General features: G+C 38.4%; 1 long non-coding RNA gene across 1 annotated transcript; it reads right to left on the minus strand.

The window, feature by feature from the left end:
- Positions 1 to 4,843: 4,843 nt before the first annotated feature.
- LOC147581578 (uncharacterized) lies at positions 4,844 to 9,168 on the minus strand. Its single transcript, XR_015250048.1, has 2 exons — positions 5,465 to 9,168; positions 4,844 to 5,221 (listed from the first exon to the last, which is right to left on the minus strand). It is a non-coding gene; the product is annotated as an uncharacterized LOC147581578 (long non-coding RNA).
- Between the last annotated feature and the right edge of the window lie 867 nt (positions 9,169 to 10,035).

Genomic DNA, 10,035 nt, shown 5'->3' on the forward strand with positions numbered 1-10,035 from the left:
CTTCAGTCTGCTCATGTGTAAAATAGGTGGATTTTATTATATTATTTTAAAAAGACACTCCCAGTTCTAAAATTCTGTGATTGTAATATACTATTCTTCCTCTTTTAGTTATATAAGTAAATCAGATTTAAAAGTAAGCGAATATTAAAATTAATTTAATCATGAAAACAGGGCAAATTATCTAAAAGAGAGAATTACACTTTAAAAAATCAATCTGGTAACACTCCTGCACATCCCTCTCATGACAGCATGGGAGCTTTACTCAGAAACCACTTCAATGACCTAGCAGAACAAGGATCCTTTTGGAGGGGAGGTTCAGTACAGTGTAATGATTAAGACCTTAGATGCCAGACAAAACCCCACTCCTCTATTTACTATACATAGCTATTTACTAGCTATGGGAGTATGAATAAGTTACTCAGATCTTTCAAATTAGTTTTCATTTCTTTTAAATAGAAATATTTACTTCACAAGGCTGTAAAAGTCAGTAAATTAACTGTTAATGACTGAGTTTATTACTGGCTATTATCAATTATACTAGCTACTAAAAACAATGGGGGCACCTGGCTGGCTCAGACAGTAGAGCATGTGACTCTTGATTTTGGGGTTGTAAGTTCAACCCTCATGTTGGGTGTAGAGATTACTTAAAAATAAATAAGAACATTTTAAAAGCACATGCACAGGGATGCCTGGGTGGCTCAGTCAGTTAAGTGTCTGACTCTTGATTCTGGCTTAGGTCATGATCTCACAGTTGATGAGATGGAGTGCTGTGCTGGGCTCTGTGCCGACAGCACAAAGCATGCATGGGATTCTCTCTCTGCCCCCAGCTCATTCTCTCTTTCAAAATAAATAAACATTAAAAAAATAAAAGCTCATGCATAAATGCATATAAAAACTGCACTATTTCTTCTAGAGGAGTCATAAATGCCTTTCCCAGTAAGAGTAACTAGGGTGTTGGCAATAAGCGCTGATTTGTGGATTCCTTATCTGTGAATCTGTCCACTTGCTAAAATTTATTTGTAATCCCAAAATCAATACTTGTGGCAATTTTGCGGTCATTCACGGACATACACAGAATTGTGAAAAATGTGAGTCACTTGACACAGCATCCTTTTTGTGATTTGTTTTTTGCTTTTTATGTGCTTTTTACAGTTTTGTGCTTTTTGTTATTTATTTTTGCCATTTATTTTTCTTTTGAGAACAGTATTTTATTATTTACAATTTTTGAAATGTTTATTTATTTATTTATTTGAGAAACAGTGAGAGAGTGCGTGAGCATGCAAGAGGGGGAAGGGCAGAGAATTCCAAGCAGGCTCTGTGCTGCCAGCATACAGCCTGGTGTGGGGCTTGATCTGGCAAGCTATGAGGTCATAAACTGAGCCAAAACCAAGAGTCTGACTGAGCTACCAAGGCGCCCCTATTATTTAAAAATTTTTAATTAAAGTATAGGTAACATATTTGATTTTGTTCTTTAAAATGGCTCTCAAGCATAGTGCTAAAGTGCGGTCTAATGTTCCTAAGCCCAAGAAGGCTGTGTGAAAATGCATGTTAGATAAGCTTACTCAGACATATTAAATATGGTGTCTTTAAACAGAAAGAGAAAAAAACAAAACAAACTAGAAACATTAATAAAATGAGGTTATAGGTTGATTGGCTGATGAAAATACTGTGACCAGAGGTCAGCAGAAACCTAACACTGTATATCCTCTGGGAGCAATGTTCCAATATTTGCGAATTCAGTGTTCTTGGTGACTCAGACAATAGAACCACCATGAATAATGAGGACCAACGGTATTTCTGGCACATTAGGTAGTAGTCAGTACATGTTTCCCCATAGAAAGAAAACTATATTGTCACTGTTATAGGCATTTGTATCAAACAGAGACATTTCTTAATTTACATAGCTTCCATATTAATGTCTATAAAACTTGAATTCTTGCACAGTTGACTCAAATGTTTGCTGAAACTGCCTTTATATTATTTATGCATTGTGATTTTAGTTAATGAGCAGTAATGAACACACTTGATGGAAAAGACGATAGTGTGCATAAGTGTCTGGCACATAATCGGAGCTTCATAAAAATGTCTTGTATAAATGGTTAAGCCTAATTTTTAAAAGCTTCTAAAGGGACTTTGGGTTAAAATGGCAGATTGACCACACATCTAATTTTGTTCCATCCCAAAGCCCAACTAAAACAACACTACTGGGGTCTTAGTATTTTTGATTCCAGACACTTTCATTCACCCCATGCCTCTAAATGACTGACCCTCTCTCTCTGGAATGGAAGACAGCAAGCCAGTCAAAAGCATATCTGAGGATATGGGCACCATGTAGCTAAGAGGTCAATTATACAGCCACAAGGACACAGAATGCTATGGAATCTTCCTCTCCTGGGTTTCTTCAACCCAGAAATGCCAGCATCCAGACAATACTCTCTAGGCAGGAACTGGGAAGATTTTCCCCAAGAAAGGCAATACTTAAACGATATAGGGATTACCCAACAAATGGCACAGTCAGATCCTCCCCGTGATGCTTCAAGCAAACAAGCCTCACTCCCACACTCAGAATTTCCAATTAGCTTTGTAGTCTCTTAACCTTGATTATGAGCAAATAATCAAAAATTACTAAAAACCTAAAGAAGGCCTTTAACATGGACGACAGTATTTAAAACAAGACAATAGGCCCAAAATGCAGTCGTTTATGCTAAGTCTCATGTCACCAAACTGAGACTTAATTACAGGTTGACTCTCCCAGGAATGGAATTTTAAACCAGTCAATCAGGAAATCATCTGATCAGCACTAGTCAGGTAATCTGCCTGATAGACCCCTGCCATCCCCTAAAGGAAGTAACTTTGCAATAACCAATCCACTTTTTTGGCCTACTATTGACTTCCTTGTTCCCACTTCCTTCTTACCTCGAAGTCTTTTATTTTGTGCAGTAACTGGGAGCTCCTTTCTGTCTTCTAGATTGGATGCTGCTCAATTTGAACTAATTTTTGCCCAAATAAACTCTTGCAAGTTTTAAGATGCCTCAGTTTATCTTTTAACACCAGTGATCTAAACAAGCAAACAAAAAGCCAATAGAACAAATGGAAGCTGTGCAGGGAGAAGGAAACTTGAAGAAAAAGAAAAAAAAGAGATGGGGGCGGGGGGTAGAAAAAATATTAAGCTCACCAAAGAGATAAGAAAATATATTGCAACTATGGAATAAAAACAGGATGCTCTAAAAAAGAAACATTCAAAGAGCCTAAAAAGAGATCTCAGAAATTAAAAATATGATAGCAGAGAAAATATTCTATCAGAGGGTTGGGAAATTAAGTTAAAGTCTCTTAGAAAGTAGAATAAAAGGACAGAGATGGAAAATAAGAGAGACAGATAAAATCAGAGACCAGGTTCTGGAGGTCCAACATCCAAGTAACAGGAGTGGATAGTAAAGGAGAGAAAATTATCAACAAAATAATTCAAGTTAACTTCTTAGAACTGAAGAACATCAGCTGCCAGAAGGAAAGGGCCTACCAAATGCCCAGCATCACAGGTGAAAATCAAGCCAAGGCACATTGCTGTGAAGCTTCAGAAACCTGAGGTCGAAAAGAAGATTCTACAAGCTGCCCAGGGGGTGAGGGGGATACGAGTCGGTGGGTCAAAAAATGAAAACAAAAACAAAACCCAAGCCAGGTCACATACAAATCATCAGGAATCAGATGACTCTGCGTATCACAAAAGCAACACTAGAAACAAGCCAACAGAACAACATCTGCAAGATTCCGAAGGGAAACGATCAACACAGAACCTCAAACCTACCCCAAACAAATAATCAAGGGTGAGGGTGGAACAAAGCTATTTCAAACATGTAAGCCCCAACAACCTATCACCGGTGCTTCTATGGAAAGAAAGTGTTTCATATCAAAATAAGACTAATCCCATATATAAAGGCAAGCATGGAATGCAGAAAATGGGAACTCCCAAAGCTGCAGAGACATCAAAGAAATCCCTGGAGGGATGGGGAAGGGAGATCCTAGGAAAACTGTGGTGTCCATCCAAGCAACCAGGCCTTATTCAAGCAAAGTGGCTCAAGGAACACGTCTTCTTCAAGAAGACATCACTAAGATCCCTTGAGAATACCTGGGTAAGGATTCTTATGCTAAGATTTCACCTTAATCCACACTGAACTGGAAAAGCCCTCCACTGACAAAGTAACAACTCTCTATTAAACTTAGGAAAGTTTTTCTATAGAGCTATGTAATCATTTTAAACTAACATTCTAAGAACTAACGCAGTTGTGCAACATTAAAGGATGGCTTTGAAATTAATACTGCATTGTATGGTTACTCACAGCATTTAAAAAATCTGTAATAGGCTTTAGGCATAAACATTTTGCACCCTATGATTTATAAATGGAGTTACGATAAGAAAAAAAAGGAACAATATACTTGGTTTTTGCCACCTTCAATTTCTTTATACATAAAGTTGTTTGTCTTTCAAATGCCTTTTATGGAACTTGATTCTGTCATGCTGACAGTATTGAAAGACCAAAACAATGTACTTTGCTATGAAAATGGCTAAGAGAGTAGACTATGTAGGCCAAGCAGATCACCTTACGAAGGGAGGCCAACACCCCAGCCATGTGGGAACCCAAATCTACAGTATAAAACAACATACCTTTAAATTAGCTTTTTTGCTATATTACCATCTCCCTAAAACCTCTTTTTTTTTTTCCCAGTGGGCTCTATGCCCAATGTGGTGCCTGAACACACAACCCCCTAGATCAAGAGTTGCCAACCAGGCACCTCTCAAACCTCATTAAAAAAAAAAAAATTTTTTTTAAAGTTTATTTATTTTGAGAGAGAGAGAGAGAGCCAGGGGAGGGGCAGAGAGAGAGTGAGAGAGAGAAAACCCCAAGCAGGCTCCATACTGACAACGCAGAGCCTGATGCAGGGCTCAAACCCCCAAATCGTGAGATCATGACCTGAGCTGAAATCAAGAGTCAGATGCTTAACCGATTGAGCCACCCAAACACCCCCTTTTTTTTTTTTTTTAATTTTAGAGAGAGAGAGCCTGAGGGGGGGAGAGTTAGAGGGAGGGATAGAGAATCCCAAGCAGGCTCCACACTTGGTATGGAGCCTGATATGGGCCTTGATCCCGTGACCCTGGGATCATGACCTGAGCCAACATCAAGAGTCAGATGCTCAACCGACCGAACCACCTAGGCGCCCCTAAAACCTCATTTTTTTTTTTAAAAATTTTTTTTTCAACGTTTTTTATTTTTATTTTTGAGACAGAGAGAGACAGAGCATGAACGGGGGAGGGGCAGAGAGAGAGGGAGACACAGAATTGGAAACAGGCTCCAGGCTCCGAGCCATCAGCCCAGAGCCTGACGCGGGGCTCGAACTCACGGACCGCGAGATCGTGACCTGGCTGAAGTCGGACGCCCAACCGACTGCGCCACCCAGGCGCCCCTAAAACCTCATTTTTAAGAGCACATCTACACAGGGAGAACAATCCTATAATAGTTCAGTACTCTTGTTCAGAGTGTTAAACCACGTCTCTAACAATTTAAGTTGGAATAATAATGTCTCCTGATATCATCAGATTTTTTCCTTATAAATTTAATAATGATTTTTACCATATAGCAAGCATGTTCAAACAAGATAGCCTGTTGGTTAAAGGAGCCAAACTATGAAAGTTGTACAGAATTTCACTTTATTTAGTCCTGGTTTCCAAGAGTGATTTGTTTTTGAGTTCTTTATTAAGTTATACTATAGAAGCATGCTGTTTGGCCAGTGTACATTTATTATTTTAGTTTTGTGTTCTTTTTAAAAATGTTTTATTTATTTTTTGAGAGAAAGAGAGAGCACGAGAGGATAGGGGAGGGGCAGAAAGAGAGGAACAGAGGATCTGAAGTGGACTTTGCACCGATAAGCTGACAGCAGTGAGCCTGACATGGGGCTCTAACCAATGAACTGCAAGATCATGACCTGAACTGACGTCAGATCTCAGCCAATTGAGCCACCCAGGTGCCTCTAGTTTTGTGTTCTTAATATCAATTTGGTATAAGATTCAAACTTTAGAGTACTGGGAATATTTTGTACAGAATCATTTAAAAATATTAAAAGTGGGGTGCCTGGCTGGCTCTGTAGGTAGAATATATGACTCTTGATCTTGGGGTTGTGAGTTCAAGACCCATGTTGGATACAGCCTACTAAAAAAATAAGTAAAAAACAAAACATAAAAATAAAAAAAAATATTAAAAGTGCCATTTAAACACTGATGGTAGGGGCACCTGGTGGCTCAGTCAGTTAAGTGTCTCTTGATTGCAACTCAGGTCAAGATCTCACAGTTTGTGCATTTGAGCCCTGAGTCAGGCTCCGTGCTGACAGTGTGGAGCCTGCTTGGAATTCACTCTCTCTGTCCCTCCCCCTGCTCTCTCTAAATAAACTTACAAAAACTTGTAATTCTCTCTCTCTGCTGCTCCTTCCCCTGCTCTCTAAATAAACTTATAAAAACTTGGAATTCTCTCTGCTCCTCTGCCCGCTCTCTCTCTAAATAAACTTATTAAAAAAAAACAACGCTGAATTGTATATAATAAAGCAAAGAAAGGGATCAAACACAGAATCACCAAATATCTTAGGCCACCAGGTCACCAAACTTTATTTGTTTACTGTAAAACATTACAATGACTAAATAAAAAGTGATTTTAGATTAAAGCATTTACACTTAGTTTTCTTAACAGGCTATCCAAATAAATGTGACTGGCTTGGTATTCAGGGAACTTCAGGAGTCTTATGGCTTTCCCCCTTCTTTTTATATTGCTAGTTTTTAGAATTTCCATGGCTAAGAGGAACTGCATTTACAGACAGAATCTATTTTGCTTAAAAGAATGAAACAGACTGGGAAGTATCTTTGCAAAACATATATCTGAGAAGACTGGTATCCAAAATATACAAAGAATTCTTAAAACTTGACAATAACAGCCCAATTAAAAATTTGGCAAAAGACCTGAACAGATACCTCACCAAGAAGATATACAGATGGCAAATAAGCATATGAAACGATGCTCCACATTATATGTTATCAGGGAAATGCAAATTAAAACAACAATGACAAACTGCTACATATCTATTAGAGTGCTAAAATCCAAACCACTGAAAACCCCAAATGCTGGCAAGGATGTAGAGCAATGGGAACTCGCGTTCATGTAGAGCAATGGGAACTCGCGTTCATTGCTGGTGGGAATGCAAAATGGTACAGCCTCTTTGGAAGAAAGTTTGGCAGTTTCCTATAATACTAAACATACTCTTACCATACAATCCAGAAATTGCACTCCTTGGTATTTACCCAAAGGAGTTGAATACTTATGTCTACACAAAAACCTGTACGTGAGAAGTGCCAACACTTGGAAGCAACTGAGATGTCCTTCAATAGGTGAAAGGATAAATAAACTGTGGTACATCTAGACAGTAGAACATTATTCAGGGATAAAAAGAAATGAGCTTTCATGCTACAAAAAGACATGGAAGAACCTAAATGCATATTACTATGTGAAAGAAGCCAATCTGAAAGGGCTACATCTGTACCATTCCAAGTAGATGACATTCAGAAAAAGGCAAAACTATAGAAACAGTAAAAAGAGCAGTGGCAGCCAAGAGTTTGGGGGGTAGAGAGGGACGAAGAATACGGGGAGCCCAGGGAATTATTAGAGTGCAAAACTACCCTGTATGATACAGTAATGATGGATGCATGTCACTGTATGTTTGTGAAAACCTACAGAATGTACAACACAGTGGACTTTAATCATTATGTATCAGTACTGGCTCATCAATCGTAATGCAAGATGTTAATAAGATAAACTGTGTAGGAAAGGATAAGAAGGTATGTGGGAACCACTTTCCCCTCAATTGTTCTGTAAACCTAAAAATACTCTACAAAGTATGTTAAAATATACAGTCTATTAAAAATAAATCTAATTTGACAGTTTAAAAAGTGCTACTTTCCCTCCTCAAATTTTATTTTAATATTGTCTGGTTTACTAACCAATGTTCTGTAATAAAACATGACATTTTATATCCTAGCTTTCACCCTCTTCATCTGACAGAGCAATAAAATGGTTAAAATTCTCTAGTTTAATACACAGACATTATAACACCACTATTCATGTTCAACGACAATGTAGTTGACAGCTCTAAACTAATTTATTAATTAAAAAATTTTTAAATTTTTTATTATTTTTTTTAGCGAGAGAGCTGGGGAGAAGGGCAGAGGGAGAGGGAGAGGGAGAGGGAGAGGGAGAGGGAGAGGGAGAGGGAGGGAGAGAATCTTAAGCAGGTTCTAAACTCAGTGTAGAGCCTGATGTGGGGCTCAGTTCCATGACACTGGGATCATGAGCTGAGTTGAAATCAAGAGTTGGATGCTCAACATACTAAGCCAACCAGGTGCCCCTAAAAATATTTTTTTTAGGTAAGCTCTATATTCAACATGGGGCTCAGACTCATGACCCCTATATCAAGAGTCACATGCTCTACCAACTGTGCCAGTCAGGCACCCCTCTACAGATCTAAATTAGAATCCATACTGTACCTATCTGTAAAAAAATATTCTCTGCTAGAGGATCTATGTAGGAAAACTCTTTAAAAGTTAGATTTATAAGATCATTTCAAAGGAATGCTCACTTAAAATCACTTACTGTGGGGCGCCTAGGGTGGCTCAGTCAGTTAAGTGGCTGACTTCGGCTCAGGTCATGATCTCATGGTTTGTGAGTTTGAGCCCTGCATCGGGGCACTGCACTATCAGTGCCTGCTTGGGATTCTCCCTCTCTGCCCCTGCCCCACTTGTGTGCACACTTACTTTCCTTTATTACCCCCTACCACCAAAATATTATATACATATAGAAAAGATCAGCAAAATATATCTTGGTTTGTCTTATGGGTCTTCTATTTTCTATAGCATTTTCTGTCCTCCTTTCAAAATTCTGAATACAATTCTGGTACATTTCAACAACTGAAAATATTTTCTCTGTAAATTTCTGCAGCTTAATCACCCATTTGTCTCAGTTTTTAAAAAACCAAAACAATACTCGCTTCACCTGAACAACCAAGGTTATTGTGAATTTTCACGGATTTGTCACATGTAAACAACAAAATGTGCAACTAAAAAAAAAAGTAATGTGTGCAACATACCAATAAACTTATTTTTGGACAGCCCTGATGTCTTCATCACAAACTTGTTGCAGGAAACAACTAGTGGTATTTTACCACCTCTGACATCCTAAATTGGTATGTGTTTTCTGAGCTAAATTCTCAAAAGAAATAGGCGGGCGAAAGGCATTTGATATCCTAGAAAAGAAGACAAGTGACATTTGCTAAACAGGTTACTAATACCGAGGAGGAACTCTAACACTGGGGGGATGATACTGAACAATTTCTATTTAAATTTGTTAAGAATGGGTTGGGTTATTGCCAGTCACTCCTATCTTGATTGTTGTGTCTGTCACCTTTAAGGATTCTCATTGTTCAAACAGCATCAGGATCTTCTCTTTCACAGTCAACACAGGACTCACAGTTAACTGTACACTTTATATACTCATAATTAACATAAGATCTTAATGTAAGTTCCAGTACCATAAATACCATAAATACTCTTCAAAAGTAATTTTCCAAAAATACTGGGATGAGAACACGAAGCTCTGAAAAACCATTAGGAGTAGCTGGAGACAGAAACAAAACAGTTGATAACACATCTATATGGCTACTGGCTTTTCCAAATGTGATCAAATGCTGGAGGACTGCACCAATATTTTAACTACATGAGCAGAATGGCAGACTAAAGAAAAGAACACTGAATTTGAAAGTCAGGAAAGGAGGGTTTTAACTGGAGGTTTCATGGGCAGCTCTGCTTTAGGACTATTTATGTGATAGGGGAAGTTCCCCAACTTGATACCTCTATTTGATCACAGAGAAAACAGGCTCCATTCATTCAGTGACAAATATGTGAGTGCCTGCTATGGGCCAAGCACTATTCTAAATGCCTGAGATACATCA

This window comes from Puma concolor, chromosome B1, assembly GCF_028749965.1.
Source record: "Puma concolor isolate L17-30 chromosome B1, mPumCon1.1.hap2, whole genome shotgun sequence".
NCBI classification, from domain to species: domain Eukaryota; kingdom Metazoa; phylum Chordata; class Mammalia; order Carnivora; family Felidae; genus Puma; species Puma concolor.